Source organism: Amblyraja radiata, unplaced genomic scaffold (genome assembly GCF_010909765.2).
Source record: "Amblyraja radiata isolate CabotCenter1 unplaced genomic scaffold, sAmbRad1.1.pri scaffold_547_ctg1, whole genome shotgun sequence".
NCBI lineage: Eukaryota > Metazoa > Chordata > Chondrichthyes > Rajiformes > Rajidae > Amblyraja > Amblyraja radiata.
Window position 1 is genome coordinate 12888 of NW_022630606.1, and position 22248 is coordinate 35135.

The following is a 22248-nucleotide window of genomic DNA, read 5'->3' on the forward strand; positions in this document are numbered from 1 at the left end:
GGGTCTTTGATGATACTGCCAGCCTTTTTGAGGCAGCGACTGCGATAGATCCCCTCGATGGAAGGAAGGTCAGAGCCGATGATGGACTGGGCAGTGTTTACTACTTTTTGAAGTCTTTGCCTCTCCAGGGCGCACAAATTGCCGAACCAAGCCACGATGCAACCGGTCAGTATGCTCTCTACTGTGCACTTGTAGAAGTTAGAGAGAGTCTTCCTTGACAAACCGACTCTCCGTAATCTTCTCAGGAAGTAGAGGCGCTGATGAGCTTTCTTGATAATTGCATCAGTGTTCTCGAACCAGGAGAGATCTTCTGAGATGTGCACGCCCAGGAATTTGAAGCTCTTGACCCTTTCAAATGTTGACCCGTTGATATAAATGGGGCTGTGGGTCCCCCTACTCTTTCCAAAGTCCACAATCAGTTGCTAGGTTTTGCTGGTGTTGAGGGCCAGTGATCAAAGTGAACGGCGGTGCTGGCTGGAAGGGCCGAATGGCCTCCTCCTGCGCCTATTGGCTATTGTCCCCTGACATCAGTCTGAAGAAGGGTCTCGTCCCGAAAAGTCGCCCATTCCTAGATACATAGAAAATAGGTGCAGGAGTAAGCCATTCGGCCCTGAGTCCAACTCAGTATCCCATCCCTGCCTTCTCTCCATACCCCTTGATCCATTTAGCCACAAGGACCACATCTAACTCCCTCTTCAATATAGCCAACGAACTGTGGCCTCAACTGTGTAATTTGCAACAATCAAGCACCAAATCTGCTGTTTGTGGAAGACCTGGCGAAAAGAGTTAAAGAGTTCGACGACGAGGCATGAACGGCGGGATTGATTAAAGTACCGATGGGCAGAATGGCTCGGCGGCAGTACCCACCCCAGACGGGTTGCAGAGACCGGGTCCGGTAAAGGAACAAGCCGGCCATTCACTAATATGCGCAGCTGGCGGGCTGCAACCGGGGCACGAGCAAACATGATTTTCCCCACTAGAAACCGGAAGCAGCAAATTCCACCGGTAACCATGAAGGTAGGTGGGTCTGGTTCTCATACGAACATATTAAAAGAGAAACAACCTACAAGTTGGGGGAAGATTACACTTGATCCTAAAGGAATTGTATGAGATAACATCAGATCCGTTTATACTGTGCAGTATACAAGGTTATCGAATTGAATTCCTTCCCAATCCCAACTCAGCATGTTCCAAGCCGGACACTCATTTTCTCACTAAAAGAGAATATGGACGTATAGCAGTACTTGAAAAATTATACAAAAAAGGGGTAATTGAGAAGTCGGTTCGCCAACTCCACCAATTCGTGTCTAATATTTTTCCCAGGACGGAGGATGAAGAATCATCCTCGACCTGACGAGCCTTAACCCCTTTGTACAGCATAAGAATTTCAAAATGAAAACCTTTGTTACTGTCAAGCAACTGGTTTCCAGAAGATGTTATATGGCATGTATAGACCTTACAGATGCATATTGCTCAGTGCCTGTTCATAGCGATGATAGGAGATATTTGAAATTTAGTTGGATGAGTCAAAAATTGCAATTCAAAACACTGCCTAATGGTTAGCCTCAGCCCCTAGACTATTTACGAAATTATTAAAAACCAATGCTGGGGCTACTCCGGGCTCAGGGTCGTATTGTAATGGTCAATTTGGATGATATTTTAATCATAGGAAAGATTCGGGAAACAGCTGAATCATCTATTTCAGTTGGCATGCTCACTGTTGAGAGATTGGGGTTCATCATTCATCCAGATCAATCCAAATTAACACCAGTCAGAGTTATTGATTATTCGGGATTCACTATTAACTCAAAGCAGCGGCTCTGGCCAGGGGCAAAGGCTAGAGGTTGTAACAAGCTCATAGAGAAGCAACGACCTTCAATTAGACAGGTGTCCAGCTTGATTGGCAAATTAGTGGCTGCTTTTCCAGCAGTTCAGTTTGGACCTTTGCATTACCAAAATTTACAACGGGCAAAAGAACAGGCACTCAGGATACATACAGGACATTATGACAGGCCCATGCAATTACCAGCTGAAGCCCTTGCTGAAGTGCACTGGTGGATAATGAACATCTCAAGTGGTTCCAGCAAAATTCTGGTTGACCAACGTTCCATGGTCTTACAGACAGATGTCAGTGCTCTAGGTTGGGGTGCTACTGATACCATTTCTTGCTGTGGAGGCAGATTGACTATGCATGAGGCACCTCTTCTGCAAACACGTGAGATTCATTATTTAGATCTTTTGGGGGACATTTTATGGGCTTAAGGCTTATTGCTCTTCTAAGTGTCACCTGCATGTTCAGCTTCAGATTGACAACACTCCGGCAGTGTCGTATGTTAAACATATGGGTGGAGTCAAGTCGTAATCCTGTGATAGATTGGCTAATTTGATTTGGAACTGGTGTACAGTGGCTTGCAAAAGTTTTCATACCCCTCGAACTTTTCCACATTTTGTCACGTTACAACCACAAACGTTAATGTATTTTATTGGGATTTTATGTGATAGACCAACACAAAGTGGCGCATAATTGTGAAGTGGAAGGAAAATGATACATGGTTTTCAAATTTCTTTACAAATAAAAAACTGAAAAGTGTGGCGTGCAAAAGTATTCAGCCCCCTTTACTCTGATACCCCTAAATAAAATCCAGTGCAACCAAGAAGTCAGTTCAGAAGTCACCTAATGAGTAAATAGAGTCCACTTGTGTGTAATCTAATCTCAGTATAAATCCAGCTGTTCTGTGAAGGCCTCAGAGGTTTGTTAGAGAAGATTAGTGAACAAACAGCATCATGAAGCCCAAGGAACACATCAGACAGGTCAGGGATAAAGTTGTGGAGAAGTTTAAAGCAGGGGTAGGTTATAAAAAAATATCCCAAGCTTTGAAAATCTCACGGAGCACTGTTCAATTCATCATCCGAAAATGGAAAGAGTATGGCACAACTGCAAACCTACCAAGACATGGCCGTCCACCTAGACTGACAGGCCGGGCAAGGAGAGAATTGATCAGAGAAGCAGCCAAGTAACTCTGGAGGAGCTGCAGAGATCCACAGCTCAGGTGGGAGAATCTGTCCACAGGACAACTATTAGTCGTGCACTCCACAAATCGGGCCTTTATGGAAGAGTGGCAAGAAGAAAGCCATTGTTGAAAAAAAGCCATAAGAAGTCCCGTTTGCAGTTTGCCACAAGCCATGTGGGGGGCACAGCAAACATGTGGAGGAAGGTGCTCTGGTCAGATGAGACCAAAAATGAAGTTTTTGGCCTAAATGCAAAACGCTATGTGTGGTGGAAAGCTAACATTGCACATCACCCTGAACACAACATCCCCACTGTGAAACATGGTGGTGGCAGCATCATGCTGTGGGGATGCTTTTCTTCAGCAGGGACAGGGAAGCTGGTCAGAGTTGATGGTAAGATGGATGGAGCCAAATACAGGGCCATCTTGGAAGAACACCTGTTAGAGTCTGCAAAATACTTGAGACTGGGGCGGAGGTTCACCTTCCAGCAGGACAACGACCATACACATACAGCCAGGGCTACAATGGAATGGTTTAGATCAAAGCATATTCATGTCTTAGAAATACCCAGTCAAAGTCCAGACCTAAATCCAATTGAGAATCTCTGGCAAGACTTGAAAATTGCTGTTCACAGACGCTCTCCATCCAATCTGACTGAACTTGAGCTATTTTGCAAAGAAGAATGGGCAAACATTTCAGTCTCTAGATGTGCAAAGCTGGTAGAGACATACCCCAAAAGACTTGCAGCTGTAATTGCAGCGAAAGGTGGTTCTACAAAGTATTGAATCAGGGGGGCTGCATACTTTTGCACGCCACACTTTTCAGTTTTTTATCTGTAAAAAAATTTGAAAACCAATGATCATTTTCCTTCCACTTCACAATTATGCATCACTTTGTGTTGGTCTATCACATAAAATCCCAATAACATATATTTACGTTTGTGTTTGTAACGTGACAAAATGTGGAAAAGTTGAAGGGGTATGAAAACTTTTGCAAGCCACTGTATTACCAGAAATAGTTGACTTTCAGCTATCAACCTACCAGATAGATTCAACAGAGTGGCAGACACCAGGTTACACAAATTCTATGACAACACAGAATGGATGTTGAATCACGATGTATTTAATAATGTATGCTCAGTATGGGATGCCAGATATCGATTTGTTTGCATCCAGTCTCAACCACCAGTTACCTAAATATGTTTCATGGGAAACAGACCCTGGGGCAGTAGCGTGTGATGCATTCTCGCTACACTGGGGTAGAATGTTTTTTCTTTGCATTTCCTCTATTTTGTCTCATCAGCCGGTGTCTGCTCAAGATCAAGCAGGACTCCGCCTCAGGAGTGTTAGTGGTACCCGACTGGCCTACTCAGCCATGGTTCCCTCTCGTTTTGGAAATAATTACACAGCCACTTATGACTGTTCCCAAACGTAGTGCACCCTGTAACTGGCGATCAACATCCTTTACATGACCGCATTGATCTGTTAATTTGCAGATACTGAGGAGGCCATACCTGAGGAGAAGACTATCCGATCGAACCGTGAATCTGATCATTGCGGCCCGGAGGGATAGAACCCAAAAGCAGTACATCTCTCATGTCAGGAAATGGGAGGTGTTCTGCTTCCGGGAGAATATTACATATCACACTGCAGGCATCGCCGATCAGCCCGGAGTGCCCTGTCCTCATACTTGTGGATGGGATCAGAACAATATATACCTATTTTCTATGTTTCTATGGGATATGGGGAGAAGGCAGGCACGGGTTATTGATAGGGGTCGATCAGCCATAATCACAATGAATGGCGGTGCTGGCTCGAAAGGCCGAATGGCCTCCTCCTGCACCTAGTTTCTATGTTTCTATGTTTCTAATATAACAAACGGCCACCCACCATTACTCTCTGGCATCTCCCATTCAGCCACTGTTGAATCCATCTTGCTACTCCACCATTAATAATGCCTGGGATTAAACAATTTAGTCACACGGATCACCATAATTGATTGGCTTTGCAAGGAAAACGATTGACATATAAAGTCATAGGATGGGAAATATTTTCCCAACATGCAGAGGCAACAAACCGACCTCTGCAATTTTTCCCGTGTTATGACGGTCCAGCCAATACCCTCGTAAATTTCACCTCCATGCAATTTCCTCCAACCTAAAACATGGCGACCAGCAATGCAACACAATATTCCAGTTCTGGCCAAAATAATGATTCAGTTGTGAAAAATATAGTGTACCAAATTTTAGCCCTGATACAAATTTGCATCTGCCACGCAGTTCCCGGTGTGTGGTGGAGAACACATCTCTCGCAATATTAAGACTTACTTACACAGACATGGGAAAATAATAGAAAGTAATGGCAAACGATGGACAAAGTATGAGTAGAAATAGTACAGACACAAAGCGCCGGGACACATCAGCGGGTTAGCCAACATATTCCTGGTGGCGGCGCGACTCGTTGCAGCGGCTCCTACAGCCTGTCTCTCTTTTTTTTATTTTTTGTCTAGTTAAATGTAGTGTTTGGTGTTTTTTAATACTGATTTTAAATGTGTATATGTGGGCGCGGGGGGGGAAACCGTTTAAAATCTCTTCCCTGTCCGGGAGACCCGACCTTTTCCCTGTCGGGTCTCCGTTGTCGTTGGGGCCTAGCACCGTGGAGCGGCCTCCAACCTGAACGACCCGGGGGCTCGGGAGACTGCGGAGGTGCGGACTACTCACCATCGTGGGGCTGGCCGGCCTCGGAACGTGGGGAGCGGTGGTGACTCGCTGCTGCGACTCGACTCCTGGGGCTCGGAGGCTCCAGCAACGCAGCCGCAGGTCCGGTGGACTGGGACATCGGGAGCTCACGGGTCCGGGGGGAGAGAGAGACCGCTTCCCGGAGCTCCCGCAACGCGACTTCTCCAGCCCGTGTCGCGGGGTTGGAACGACCCTGAGCGGGGAAGTACATCACCCGGCACGGCTTCATGGCCGTGGGACATTACAGCGCCCGCCGGGGGCTCCAACTTCGAGACTTCTAGACCGGGAGTGGGGCCGTAAATCGCCCGGCACGGCCTAAAATGGCCGTGGGACTTATCATCGTCCGCCTGGAGCTTCGACATCGGGAGAGACATGGAGAGCAGGGGAGAGAAAAGACTTTTGCCTTCCATCACAGTGGGTTCACTGTGATGGATGTTTGTGTGAACTTAATTGTGTGTATGTCTGTAGGACATTGTTTTTGTTTGTATGGCTGTGGAAACAAAATTTCGTTTGAGTCTCACTGGGGCTCAAATGACAATAAATTTGTATTGTATTGTATTGTAAATTTGTATTGTATATTTGGAGAAAAGGGGTGGTTGACCTTTCCAGTCGAAACCTTCTTCAAACTCATCAGAGGATATAACTAGGTCCTTGATGGGAATCAGGAATTTCATGGCCCAATGGTCCTATTCCTGTGCCGTGGGAATCTATAACTCCATTGGTGTTGTCAATCTAATTTAAGCCTGAAACAAGCTACTTAAAAAAAATGAACCACTAAACAACAACACTGGATCTAACCTAATTTTCCAAAAGGGCGACACACTGGCGCAGCTGATAGAACAGCCATGTAAAACCGTCAGAGACAAGGTTTCGATCCTAACCTCGTGTGTTGTCTATGCAAAGTTTGTACATTCTCCCTGTGACTGCCTGGGTTTCCGCCCGCTGCACCGGTTTCCTTACGCATACCAAAGTTGATTGGCCTCTGTAAATTGCCCCTCGTGTGTAGGGAGCGGATGATAAATTGGGATAATACAACTAGTGCGAACGGGTGGTGGCGTGGACTGGGTGATCCGAGGGGCTTGTTGCCATTCCCTGTCCATAAATTAAACTACATTGCAGCTGTGAATGTTTCTGATATTAATTTTAAAGCCATGATCCAGTGAAGTAAAGATGGATTGAAGGATAACTAAGAACTGTATGACCGTATCTGCTGTTGTGTACGAGACACAACCTAATGCTTGCATAGAGTCATAGCGACATGGAGTGATACAGTGTGGAAAGAGGCCCTTCGGCCAACTTGCCCACACCGGCCAACAATGTCCCAGTTACACTGGTCCCACTTGCCTGCACTTGGTCCATATCCTTCTAAATATCTTCAATCCATGTACCTGTCTACTTGTCTTAAACGATGGGATAGTTTAACTACCTTCTCTGGTAGCTTGTTCCATACACCCACCACCCTTTGTGTGAAAAAGTTACCCATCGGATTATTATTAAATCTTTTCCCATTCACCTTCAACCTATGTCACCTTGCCTCGATTCCTTTACACAAGGCAAGAGAATCTGTGCATCTCACCGATCTATCACTCTCATGACGACTTCGATTCTGGCCTGAGAGCTGAATTACATAAATCAATTCAAATGTTCTACTGATTTACTGTATCACATACAACATGTCACTTTCCTGGGCTTATGAATAATGACCAGTTACACCCACAACACAAGAACCGCCCTCCGTGTAGTGAAAGATCGACCATTATCCCCTCCTTGCCATGCGGCTATTGTCACCAACAATCCTGCCAAGACACGTCACAACCTGGTTCAGCACAAATACAGCAATAATCGTAAATTATTCAAACTCTTCTTCTCTCTGACCTAGTCCACACGACATCGCAGAAAATGACAAACACAATTTTCATAGTTTTTGTATTATTGTTGCTGTGTAAGCCATTGGTAGATGGAGCGGGGTTAATCTTCAAGGACGGTATGTATCGATGGACGAGGGCATTTCTAAAACTGATCTCTTCTCCGGTTAGCCTTTTCAGTTCCAATATTAAAACGTTGATAGGATCGTACTGGGAAGTGGTTTTGAAGTTGACATCACAGACGTGAGCAACGTTGACCCGATTTTCAGATGTTGAAAATGAATTGAATGCACAGGGAAAGCTTTAGTGCGTCGGAAAGAACTGCTGATGCTGGTTTAACTCTAAGGTAGACAGGAAAATGTTGAAGTAACTCACTGGTACAGGCAGCATTTCTGGAGAGAAGGAATGGGTAACGTTTCGGGTCGAGACCTTTCTTCAGACTGAGAAAACATTTAGTTCTGATGCATTTACTCGAGAAAGCACGCCCCACACAAACAAACAAACAAACAAACAAACAAACAAACAAACAAACAAACAAACAAACACACACACACACACACACACACACACACACACACGCGCGCGCTTTGATACCTGCTTTAATTGAAGAACAAAGAACGTTCACGTTAACTGGTCTGCGCGGTGCTCATTGCTGTCCAATGCTGACTTTCCCTCTCATTGTACTGGTTAACAATCGTTTCAAGCGGAGGAGCTCATAGTCCAACATTATGGCCAACCGCTTGTCAGTTTCCCTTTGCATCATAATAACCGTGCAGTCTTTATTACACGACGGCAGAAGTGGCTGCATCACCCCTGCCTCTACGGTTCAGTAAAATAACGTATATCGATGAGGCACTTGCGTGTGAAGTTTCGCTAATTTTGCAATCTCAAGTGAACTGAAATATTCCTCCCTCGCCGTCCCTACTTATACATCCCCATTTTGTTTTGCGTTAATGTTGGATAGGAAGGTGGTAGCCCTTTGTGAATCCGGGCCTGTCCTCGTGCAATTGTGAAGCGCAAAGTCCCGTCAATCACACTCCTGTTTTATTCCGCCCCTAACGAGCGCTCATTAGTACTATCGAAATGTTAAATCCTCTACAATCACTGCCCCTCTTTCTTCCAGCGCCAAGTGAAACCGATCAGAATGTTCAAATCATGAGATGGAACAGGTGTGGGATATGGGCCAGGATATACGTGTCCCGCGTACCACGATATACACGGGCCGCATTTCCCATTGATGTTCAGTGGTGTCTGTCTAATATCATCTTCAAACGTTGGTAATGTTGATTTTGTTTCATGCCCAGGGTTCGACTGCCAAAATAAAAATGGAAAATGTCTCCGGCGCTGCCCCGAAGGCCAAGTGAAGATTGCATCGTGTACTTCTGAGATATCATGTTGTGAATAAGTTACGCGGTAGATAAAACATTCTACAGGAAGACGTTCCGTTGTTTGTGTCCGGCACACGCGATACTCAGTTACAATGACGACAAAAAAAAGCTGAACGAATAAATAAAACATGTTGCATGATCGCTTGCCTTCATTCCACGCACTTTTATTTTCGAAGATGTCGTCCGTAACATTAATTGTTCTGGGGAAATTGTCTATTGGATACAAAGTGGTAAATATTGGTGGGGAACTGCAACAACTATCGATGCCAGAAATCCAAAAATCCACACACAATGTACCGTAGTACGGAAGACAATAGACAACAGGTGCAGGAGGAGGCCACTCGGCCCTTCGAGCCCGCACCGCCATTCAATGTGATCATGCCTGATCATCCCCAATCAGTACCCCGTTCCTGCCTTCTCCCCTTATCCTCTGGCTCCGCTATCTTTAAGAGCCAGATCTAGCTCTCTGTTGAAAGTATCCAGAGAACCGGCCTACACCTGAGGCAGATAATTCCACAGACGCACAACTCTTCGTGTGAAAAAAGTATTTCCTCATCTCCGGTCTAAATGGCTTATTCCTTATTCTTAAACTGTGGCCCCTGGTTCTGGACTCTCCCAACATCGGGAACATGTTTCCTGCCTCTAGCGTGTCCAAACCTTAATAATCTTCCATTTTTCAATAAGATCTGACTCATACTTCAAAATTCCAAAGTATACAAGCCCATCCGTTCCATTCTCTCAGCATTTGACAGTCCCGCCATCCCAGGAAATAACCTTGTGTACTACACTGCATCCTTCAATAGTAAGAATAACATTCCTCAAATTATGGAACCAAACCTGCACACAATTCTCCAGGTGTGGTCTCACTATGGCCCAGTGCAACTGCAGAAGGACCTCTGTGCTCCAATACTCAACGTTTCTTGTTATGAAGGCCAACATGCCATTCGCTTTCTTCATTGCCTGCTGTACCTGATTGCTTACCTTCATAGACTGATGCAAAATGACTCGCAGATCCCGTTGTACTTCCACTTTTCCCAACAAGTCACCTTAGATAATAATCGCTTCCTGTTTTTGCTAACAAAGTGGATAACCTCACATTTATCCGCATTAAACCGCATCTGCCATGCATCTGCCCACTCACACAACCCGTCCAAGACACCCTGCATTCTCATAGTGTTCCCCCTCATAGTTCACTGCCTCCCAGCTTTGTGTCATCTGCAAATTTGCTAATGTTACTTTGAATCCCTTCATCTAAATCAATGGTGTATATTGTAAATAGCTGCGGTATTAGCACCGAGACTTGTGGTACCCCATTAGTTACTGCCTGCCATTCTGAAAGGGACCCGCTAATCCCTAGTCTTTGTTTCATGACTGCCAACCATTTTCCATCCTTGTCAGTAACCTACCCCAATACCATGTGCTCTAATTTTGCCCACTAATCTCCTGTGGGACCTTATCAAATGCTTTCTGAAAGTCCAGGTATTCTATATCCACTGGCTCTTCCTTGTCCATTTTCCTAGTTACATCCTCAAAACATTCCAGAAGATTAGTCAAGCATGATTTCCCCTTCGTAAATCCACAATAGAACCTAATAGGCAGGAATGGCTGCTCTGTGGGAGAGCCACTAATAGTGCAGGGGGGGGGGGGGGAGATTGTGGGGAGATGCACTGAATGTGTGGGTGGGAGGGGAATGGCAATGAGCAGAGTGGGGGGGGGTGAAGGTAGGTGGGAACTGCCAGCGTACCAGGCGTGAGTGACTGCACTGCCAGCCCACGATCCGTGAGTTAGTGCACTGCCAGCCCACCAGCCGTACGTGACTGAACTGCCAGCCCAATAATCCATTCAGTTCACCCTCTTCCCCCTTCTCTCTTACAGTCTGTCACCTGTTTTGGGCCGAATTTCAGGCAGTTTCTCAGCCGCCAGCCTGCCAGGTCCGAATTATTGTACTGCCAGCCCTCAGTGACTAAGCTGCCAGGCCAAAAAATCAATTCGGCCCACAAACTCCATACTAGCCCTGGAAATCAGTACCTTCGGCCCACAACACTCATACTAGCGCAACAGAATGCACCCCCCCCCCCCACTGGCCAGCAGCAATATTGGAATTGGTGGAGAGGTGGAATATTGTGTTGGGTGTCCAGCCCTCCCGTGTGATGCTGGGACCCAACACTTTGTCTAGTACAATTATATAAATCAATCAATCAACCTTTATTGTCATCTTGCAAGCAACAGTTGTACAGTGCAAAATGAAAAGACGTTTCCCAGGGAATACCGGAGAATTGCACATGAAATTTAAAACATTTCACACATAATAACACTAAAAAACAATCCAGTCCGCGATGGAACAGTATAAATAGTTAAAAGCAGGTAAAACAACAACGTTAAAATACAGTAAAACCAATCATAAAAATGTCCGGGACAGCTGAATTGAGTGGCCAGTGCCAGTTATTAAAGTGGCCATTGCCAGTTATTAAAGTGTCCGTGCCAAGCCGCAGAATCAGGTGACTGTGAGTACAGAGTGACTGTTTAGCAGCCTCACAGCCTGTGGCAGGAAGCTGTTTAGCAGTCTTGTAGTCCGGGCTTTGGTGCTCCGATATCTCTTGCCTGCTGGCAGGAGATCCAAGTGTGTGTGGAGGGGGTGCAGTTTGTCCTTAGCAATTCTCTGAGCTTTTTTCAGACAGCGGCTCTGGAACAGTTCTTGTACCGAAGGTAGGGAGACGTCAATGATCCTCTCTGCTCCCCTCACTACCCTCTGCATAGCCTTCCTGTCCGAGCAGTTGCAATTGAAGTACCACGTATTTATGCAGTACGTGAGTACAGATTCCACCGTACCACTGTAGAAAGTCCTGAGGATGTTGGTGGGGAGTGAGGCCTGTTTTAGTTTCCTCATGAAGTGCAGTCACTGATGGGCCCGTTTGAGTGGTGTTCCTGGACCAGGTGAGGCTGTCTGTAATTTGCACACCGAGGAACGTTATGCTCTCCAGTCTCTGCACTGTGGTGCCACAGATGTTGAGGGGTGTATGCTTTGGCTGCACCCTCCTGAAGTCGACAGTCATCTCCTTTGTTTGTCGACATTTAATTCTAGATTATTTTTGCCGCACCCGTCCACTAGTTGTTTTACTTCCTCCCTGTACATTGATTCGTCATCTCCGCTGATGAGTCCCACCACTGTTGTGTCATCCGCGAATTTTATGATCTTATTGTCCCTGAATATGGCATGTGTGAGCAATGTGAACAACAGCGGGCTGAGCACACAGCCTTGAGGGGAGCCGGTGCTCAGCGTGATCGAGCCTGAAGTGTTCTTGCCAACACGGACTGACTGCGGTCTCTCTGTCAGAAAGTCCAAGATCCAGTGACACAGGGTGGTGTTGAGGCCCAGCAGGGTTAGTTTCTCCACAAGTCTCTTTGGGATGATGGTGTTAAACGCTGAGCTAAAGTCAATGTACAGGATTTATGTTTTCCAGATGCGTGAGTACTGTGTGCAGCGTGGTAGAGATGGCATCCTCTGTAGAACGGTTGGGGCGATAGGCAAACTGGAGGGGGTCTAACGATGAGGGGAGGCTGGCAGTAATGTGGGATTTCACCAGGCTTTCAAAACACTTCATTATTATTGGGGTCAGGGCGACAGGACGGTAGTCATTTAGGCAGGCAACAACTGGTTTCTTCGCTATGGGGATTATTGTGGAAGTTTTGAGGCATGTGGGGACAATGGCTTGACTAAGGTAGATGTTAAAGATGTCTGTTAGCACATCTGCTAACTCCTAAGCACATTCCTTGAGCACACGTCCTGGGATGTTGTCGGGTCCGACTGCTTTCCACGGCTTTCCACGGGTTGACCTTAGACAGGATTCTCCGTGTGTCCATCGGGTCTATGATCAGGACTGGCTGGTCGGTTTGTAAGCGGGGGCTGGGACTGATTACGTGCAAATAACAGATAATGGTAAGATTAAACGAGAATTTACCAGTTTGAAGTTTGATCTGTATTTTATGAGGAGTTACGATGAGGGATTACGTGAAGAACGCGCTCAGTGCGTAGGCGCGGCATACTTCCAAGCAGCGGTGTGGAATCACAGATAGACACAGTTATTTGAAGTAAACATAGTAAAGATAAGGAGACATCAATTTATTAGTTTGATCCATATAATGAGGGTGGGAGCGGATGGCACGTAATCCCTCATCGTAACTCCTCATGAAATACAGATCAAACTTCAAACTGGTAAGTTATCGTTTAATCTTACTATTTTACTTCGGAGTCACGTGAGTGACTACGTGAAGACTTCAAAGCTCTGTGATTTCAAACCGTGTAACAGTTTTATTTCACTCACTGCCGAAGTTCTTGAGGGAGGAAGTGTTATCGTAATCAACCAATGAATCTATTTGTAGGAAAACACAATGGTATTTTTTAAACAATAACAACAAAGAATTAAATTGCTCCCCTAGGTTTAAATTAAATATTTGCAGTCCGTAATCTTTACTGCAAATAAAACAGGTTTTGCCAACCGCTTATTATAAAATTTCTGAACGGTCTTTCCCTCCCACCATCCTGCTGTAGCCAGGATGTGGTCTATAGGCATGTCCATTCTTTTAGCAGTCGACATGGATGCTGCCCTGGTGGAATAAAATGTGTACATGTTCGTGTTTATCCCAGCAGTTTTTAGCACCTGCTCGAGCCATCTCGCAATGGTTTGGCTCGTCACCCGACCATAAGGTTTTTATGACTGACCCACAAGGCTTTTCATCTCCCTCGAATATTTTGGTTGTGTCTATGTAGGATAGTAGGTGGGTCATGGCACATAACCGTGGTTCTGGTGGGTAAGCCCGGAATTCTACGACTGGATTAGGTGTTCCTGGTCTGCTCTGTTTGATCAGTCGCTGGATAACGACAGATCTGGTCTGGAGCTGTGATCATGTTGTCCAGTCGCAATAGGTGTAGTGACTGGACCCTCTGTGGAGATACAAGTGCCATCAACATGAGTGTTTTGAGCATAGATGGCCATCCCCTGAGGTATGTCAGGACCACACTGACATCCCATGATTGGGTGTACCTTGGTCTAGGGGTTAGAGTTGTAAATACCCTTCATTAGTTTGACCACCAGCAGATGGGACCCCATTGCCTGTTGTCCTGGAGCTGGTTTTAAATAGACAGGCATGGCTCTTCTAGCCGTGTTGATGGCTCAGTAGCCGGGTCCTTCATCGTGGTGAAGGTTCGCCAGGAATTCCAGTACGTTGGTAACTGTAGCGGTTGAGTAGGTGGTCCCTTTATCCAAGCAGTACTTCTCCCATTTCTTGATGCTGGACAAGTGCTGTTTTTCAGTGGATGTTCGAAGGAATGCTGACATGGTGTCGATGGTTTGTTCTGATAATCCCAGTCCCAGAAATGGTTTGTGCAGAATCTGCAACCCAGGAGTTTGATTTTCATGGCACGTGTGGCTTGTGCCGACACTGGGTGTAAATAACTCTGGGTCACTGGGGATACCATCGGAGTTTCAACAACCATGTCATGGAGTTTTGGGAACCATGGCTGTGTAGGCCAGTCGGGTACTATCAAAATACATGAAGCAGAGTCCATTTGTATTGTGCGTAGTCCCCAACTGATGAGGCAGAAGGGAGGAAATGCATAGAAGAAGAATTTCCCCAATCCAGCGCGAACGCATCTACCGCTGCTGCCTCAGGGTCTGGTTCCCAAGCGACATGCATAGGTACCTGGTGATTTAGCCTTGATGCAAATAAATCGATATCTGGCGTGCCATATTGCATGATAACTTTGCAAATTATTTGGGGTTTAACATCCATTGTCATTAAATTTACGTGACCTGGTGTCTGCCACTGTATTTAGCTTACCTGGCAGGTAAGTTACTGATAGCCAAATATGTCTTTCGACACACCATTGCCAAATTCTGTTCATCAACTTGTCGCATGATACCGATTTTATGCCGCCCATATGGTTAACGTAGGCTGCCACCGTAGTATTATCTATTTGTGACCGTACATGCAAGTGATGCATACTTGTACATATGCTTTTAAACCATAAAATTATGCCAAACATTTTTTGCCCACCACTGTAGTTATGATATTGCTTCAGTGGGTGACTTCAATGACACGATCATAATGACCTGTATGTCGTTTTGGTGCCTGTACCTTTGCTCTTTTTAAGTTTTGGCAGTGCAAAGGTCTGAATTGTGCAGCCGGAAATGCTGCTACCATATTCTCAATTACTCTGTTACTTGTCGAATAGTTGGGAGTACGCGGACCATTAATTGTTGCATGATTGTGCCAATTCAACTGTTTTGTCTCTTGGCAATGTTACAGTCACGTAGACTGAATTAATTGTGAAGCCCAAGTAGTCCATGAATGTGGATGGCTTCAACCTAGATTTATCTGGATGTAAGACAATCCCAGGGTTTCGAATAACTGTTTGGTAGCTGATACAGCTAACATGGTCAATTCCATGGTCTTGCCTATTTTCCCATTGGGTAACGCTTTAAATTGCCATAGCTGCCCCATCCAGGTAAATTTCAGGTATCTGCGATGATCCTTGTGAATGGTACTAAAATAGTAAACATCTTTAAGATCAATGCTTGCCATGAAGTATCCTTTGGAAATTAGTTGTTTGGCAGTAACAACCGTTTCCATTTAGAAATGTATATACTTAACAACCATATTTAGTGAAGTTAAGTCAATGATGATGCGACATCCACCATCTTTTTGGGTTTAGTGACGAATATTTGATACGAATTCCAAGGGTTCATGTTCCCCATGATACCCTTTGTAATTAGTCACACCAGTACAGCTTGTCCCTCTCGTTTCTTTAACGGAGAGGGAAAATACCCTCTGGGGTAAATGTTGAACTGGTGGCAATTTTTCTAGTATGAATTGTATTTTGAATCCACTAAGCCATTGAGTATATACTGATCACTTGTGATAGACTCCCGTGCTTCTTAAAACAAGTGTAATCTCCCCTGTTAGTATTAAGCCCCTATTTTGTATACGTTGGTAGGAACCAGACCCACCTACCTCCATGGTTATGGGTATTCTTCTGTTTCCTGCCGATCCAACGAGTCTTGCACGTTGTCTGACGTGGTGGTGGTGTTGGGAGGTGGCGCATTTTCCATGGGGCCTGCTCTGGGCATTGGCCTGAAAGGCTTACGGGTTTGGCATGCAGGCCCCGAGCTTTCACCAGTACCATGAGGTGGACCCTCCTGGTGGACGCGTTAGAGGTACTTCTAACTGCTTTACGTGTGGTGCTCATTCCAGACCCTGCCCTCTTGCGCCGATATTTTGGACACTTCGTCCAGTTTTTGTGAGGTCGGCGTTCTTTGAGGGCAGGTTTTGTAACTTCCTGAGAAGTTGCGGAGCTCTGCAAACAGTAGGTCAGGTGTTTTGCCATACTACCGTGACCCTCTGGAAGAGCATGCGAAAATGATAGCCGACGTCAGGGATATCAAATTCATTTTTTGATATTTTGGCTTTTTTAAAGCGATGCTCAATGTACCCTCCAATAATGGTAGCCACTTTGCGTAAATGCAATTTAGGGGAAGCGTGATGAACTCCAACGCCTCATGACTACCTGTCTTGGAGATTTTTGAAAGAACAGGTAGTAAGCTGGCCATCAGTTGAGACTGAAAAGCGATCTCGCTAGTGGTGGAGCCACATAGCGGCCACACCCAGCAGCTCTTCCTGATCCTGTACCTCAAGCATACTCACGATGTTGTTCAGCCAGTGACCCCGCTTCATGACCAGCCCAGCCCCTGGTCACCCCAAAGCTACCCACACTAAGGAGGAAGCGATGGGCAGTGCCTAGGCACTGTGGAGGGTATGCCTGAAACCCCAGCGAAACTGCTCCTCACGTAGCGTGTCTCGCAGGAGCTCCTGCTCCAGGAGCCGCTCCAGCGGCTCAGGCGGCTGTCTCTCTCCCTGCGGGTGGAGAGACGTCCCCTCCGACAAGTCGGAAGCCACAGGCCGGATGCCTCGGATGGCTAAACATTCAGCCCGCAGCTCAGGCACTAGCGGGACTGGGCTCGGCGCGGTGATGGGGATAGCGGTGCGCCCGGTAATTGTTCCTACCGCCTTCTTCTAGAGCTTTTGTGCCTTGTAGTAGCGAGAGCGCCCCTCAAGCTGCGCGTCTCGCAGGCACCTGCACCGAGAGCCGCTTCAGCGGCTCAGGCGGCTCTCTCTCCCCCCGTGCGGGTGGAGAGACGTCCCGTCCGAAATCGGGAAACACCTGCCGGATGCCTCTTCGGGTGGCTATGCATCCAGCCCGCTGCTCAGGTACTAGCGGGCTGGGCTCGGCACGGTGTCGGGGAATAGCGGAACACCGGGTAAACGCTCCTACCGCCTGTTGCGGTACCGCCCCCCTCCCCGACGGAAACCGTTCCTCCTCGAACGGGGGACAGTTTTGTTCCAGAGCCTTTTCCTCTGCCTGTAAAACACAAGCAGAAAAAGGCTCCCTTGTAAAAGAAACCCGACGTCAGGGTACTCACCTGACGGTCCGTTTCATTCACTCACGTGACTCCGAAGTAAAATGGGCTATTAATGCTCAGAGTTTTGTTCGAGCCAGGTTTAATAGCCTGATGGCAGTGGGGAAGTAGCTATTCCTGATCCTGGACGTTGCAGTATTCAGGCTCCTGTACCTTCTACCTGAAGGTAGCAGGGAGATGAGTGTGTGGCCAGGATGGAGTGGGTCTTTGATGATACTACCAGCCTTTTTGAGGCAGCGACTGCGATAAATCCCCTCGAGGGAAGGGAGGTCAGAGCTGATGATGGACTGGGCAGTGTTTACTACATTTTGTAGTATTTTCCTCTGCAGGGCGCTCAAGTTGCCGAACCAAGCCACGATGCAACCGGTCAGTATGCTCTCTACTGTGCACCTGTAGAAGTTAGAGAGAGTCTTCCTTGACAAACCGACTATCCGTAATCTTCTCAGGAAGTAGGGGCGCTAATGAGCTTTCTTGATAATTCCATTACTGTTCTTGGACCAGGAAAGATCTTCAGAGATGTGCACGCCCAGGAATTTGAAGCTTTTGACCCTGTGGAGGGGAGAGAGAGAGGGGGGCGAGGAGAGGGGTGGGTGTGGGGGATAGAGAGAGGGGGCGGGGAGATAGGTGCGGATGTGGGGGATAGAGGGGGATAGAGGGGAAGGGGAGAGAGTGGTGGTTGTGGGGGGGGGATAGAGAGAGGCGGAGGGGGAGAGTGGTGGGGTTTGGGGGGGGATAGAGAGGGAGGGGGAGAGTGGTGGGTGTGGGGGGATAGAGGGGCGGGGAGAGAGGTGGGTGTGGAGTGGATAGAGTGGGCGGGGAGAGAGGTGGGTGTGGGGGGGGGGGGGATAGAGAGAGGGTGAGGGGAGAGGGTGGTGGGTTTATAACCATATAACATATAACAATTACAGCACGGAAACAGGCCATCTCGGCCCTACAACTCCATGCCGAACAATTATTTTCCCCTAGTCCCATCTGCCTGCACTCAGACCATAACCCTCCATTCCCTTCTCCATATACCTATCCAAGTTATTCTTCAATGATAACATCGAACCTGCCTCCACCACTTACACTGGAAGCTCATTCCACACAGCTACCTGTAACGGGTATAGCTTGGACCCAATAGCAGCACAGAATCAGGCAGGTATAGTTGGTAATGAACTTTATTACGATACTATAACACAGAGTAGTAACACAGGAATGGGTACACCGTACTCACACAGAGGCTCAGGATTGAGCGAGGGTTCCATAGAAACATAGAAACATAGAAATTAGGTGCAGGAGTAGGCCATTCGGCCCTTCGAGCCTACACCGCCATTCAATATGATCATGGCTGATCATCCAACTCAGTATCCCGTACCTGCCTTCTCTCCATACCCTCTGATCCCCTTAGCCACAAGGGCCACATCTAACTACCTCTTAAATATAGTCAAAATGAACTGGCCTCGACTACCCTCTGTGGCAGAGAGTTCCAGAGATTCACCACTCTGTGTGTGAAAAAAAGTTCTTCTCATCTCGGTTTTAAAGGATTTCTCCCTTATCCTTAAGCTGTGACCCCTTGTCATGGACTTCCCCAACATCGGGAGCAATCTTCCTGCATCTAGCCTGTCCAACCCCTTAAGAATTTTGTAAGTTTCTATAAGATCCCCTCTCAATCTCCTAAATTCTAGAGAGTATAAACCAAGTCTACCCAGTCTTTCTTCATAAGACAGTCCTGACATCCCAGGAATCAGTCTGGTGAACCTTCTCTGCACTCCCTCTATGGCAATAATGTCCTTCCTCAGATTTGGAGACCAAAACTTACGCAATACTCCAGGTGTGGTCTCACCAAGACCCTGTACAACTGCTGTATAACCTCCCTGCTCCTATACTCAAATCCTTTTGCTATAAAAGCTAACATACCATTCGCTTTCTTCACTGCCTGCTGCACCTGCATGCCTACTTTCAATGACTGGTGTACCATGACACCCAGGTCTCGCTGCATCTCCCCTTTTCCTAGTCGGCCACCATTTAGATAATAGTCTGCTTTCCTGTTTTTGCCACCAAAATGGATAACCTCACATTTATCCACATTATACTGCATCTGCCAAACATTTGCCCACTCACCCAGCCTATCCAAGTCACCTTGCAATCTCCTAGCATCTTCCTCACAGCTAACACTGCCCCCCAGCCTAGTGTCATCCGCAAACTTGGAGATATTGCCTTCAATTCCCTCATCCAGATCATTAATATATATTGTAAATAGCTGGGGTCCCAGCACTGAGCCTTGCGGTACCCCACTAGTCACTGCCTGCCATTGTGAAAATGACCCGTTTACTTTTTGCTTCCTGGTTGCCAGCCAGTTCTCTATCCACATCAATACTGAACCCCCAATGCCGTGTGCTTTAGGTTTTTATACTAATCTCTTATGTGGGACCTTGTCGAAAGCCTTCTGGAAGTCCAGATACACCACATCCACTGGTTCTCCCCTATCCATGCTACTAGTTACATCCTCGAAAAATTCTATAAGATTCGTCAGACATGATTTACCTTTTGTAAATCCATGCTGACTTTGTCCAATGATTTCACCACTTTCCAAATGTGCTGCTATCCCATCTTTAATAACTGACTAGCAGTTTCCCCACTACCGATGTTAGACTAACTGGTCTGTAATTCCCCGTTTTCTCTCTCCCTCCCTTCTTAAAAAGTGGGGTTACGTTTGCTACCCGCCAATCCTCAGGAACTACTCCAGAATCTAAAGAGCTTTGAAAGATTATTACTAATGCATCCACTATTTCTGGAGCTACTTCCTTAAGTACTCTGGGATGCACCCTATCTGGCCGTGGGGATTTATCGGCCTTTAATCCATTCAATTTACCTAACACCACTTCCCGGCTAACCTGGATTTCACTCAATTCCTCCAACTCCTTGACCCGCGGTCCCCTGCTATTTCCGGCAGATTAGTTATGTCTTCCTTAGTGAAGACGGAACAAAGTAGTATTCAATTGGTCCGCCATATCCTTGTTCCCCGTGATCAACTCACCTGTTTCTGACTGCAAGGGACCTACATTGTTTTAACTAATCTCTTTCTTTTCACATATCTATAAAAACTTTTGCAGTCAGGTTTTTATGTTCCCCTGCAGTTTTCTTTCATAATCTATTTTTCCTTTCCTAATTAAGCCCTTTGTCCTCCTCTGCTGGTCTCTGAATTCTCCCAGTCCCTCTGGTATGCTGCTTTTTCTGGCTAATTTGTACGCATCATCCTTCGCTTTGATACTATCCCTGATTTCCCTTGTTATACACGGATGCACTACCTTCCCTGATTTATTCTTTTGCCAAACTGGGATGAACAATTTTTGTATTTCATCCATGCAGACTTTAAATGTCTTCCATTGCATGTCCACCGTCAACCCTTTTAGAATTAATTGCCAGTCAATCTTGCCCAATTCACGTCTCGTACCCTCAAAGTTACCTTTCTTTAAGTTCCGAAGAGGGGCAGGCAGGTTCGAATCCGTGTAGGCAGTCGGGAAATCGCTGGAGAGTCTTGCATGAATGCTGAGAACAATCTGGCAATGTGTGAACGGTGAGGAGAGTCTATATACCGGGTTAATTGGTGATCAGAGGCAACTGAGTGCAACAGGTGAGGAGAGTTGGGCGGATGAGAGGGGAGTTGCAGGCAGGCAGGTGAGGAGAAGGAGGGACCGGTGGAAAGGTACTGGGAGGTGAAGTGGATGAGAATGAGGAGAGGGCAGACTGTGACAGAACCCTCCCCTCAAGGGACGGCTCCTGACGTCCCAAAACAAAACAAAAAACAATAATGGAAATAAACCCAATCCCACGCAGTTGGGTGGGAGGAGGGGGACCGGAGGAGGGCTAATATTCGTCCGAGACATCCATATCCGCATCCTCCTCCATAGCATCAGAGGAAAGCTCCGTCTCGTCGTCACTGGGCGCCTCAGACGGAAGAGGGGACAGAGTCTCAGGGGCGGCGACCCCTCTAGGAGTGGCGGACTTGGACGGCTGGTCGGGATGACGCCGGTGAAACTCCCTAATGAGGGAGGCGTCCAGGATGTGTCGAGCAGGAACCCAGGACTTCTCCTCTGGACCGTAACCGTCCCAATGGACCAGGTATTGGAGACCCCTCCCGCGACGGCGGGAGCGCATGAGGCGGTGCACCGTAACGGCGGGGCTTCCGTCGATGAGACGAGGAGGTGGAGGAGGAGGGACTGCGGGGACCAGGGAGCTCTCCCGGACTGGCTTTACTCTGGACACGTGGAACGTAGGATGGACCCGCATGGAACGAGGCAACTTGAGCCTCACAGCCGCTGGGTTGATGACCTTCTGGATCTCCAAGGGACGGATGAACTTGGGTGCCAACTTCTTGGACTCCACCCTCAAGGGAAGGTCCCGGGTCGACAGCCACACCTTCTGGCCCGCGAGGTAGGTGGAGGTCTGGTTGCGGTGACGGTTGGCAGCCGTGGCGTAATGGTCCACGGAGCGGAGAAGAGCCGCCCTGGCTTGGGTCCACGTCCTGCGGCAGCGACGAATGAAGGCCTGGACGGACGGGCAGGAAACGTCTTTCTCCAGCGCCGGGAACAGTGGAGGCTGGAACCCGTAGGCACACTGGAAAGGGGAGAGCCCAGTGGCCGAGCTTGTCAGGGTGTTGTGGGCGGTACTCCACCCACAACAACTGCTGGGACCAGGAGGAGGGTAGCTTGGACACCATACACCGCAGCGCCGTCTCCATCTCCTGATTCTTCTTTTCAGTTTGGCCGTTGGACTGGGGATGAAATCCGACG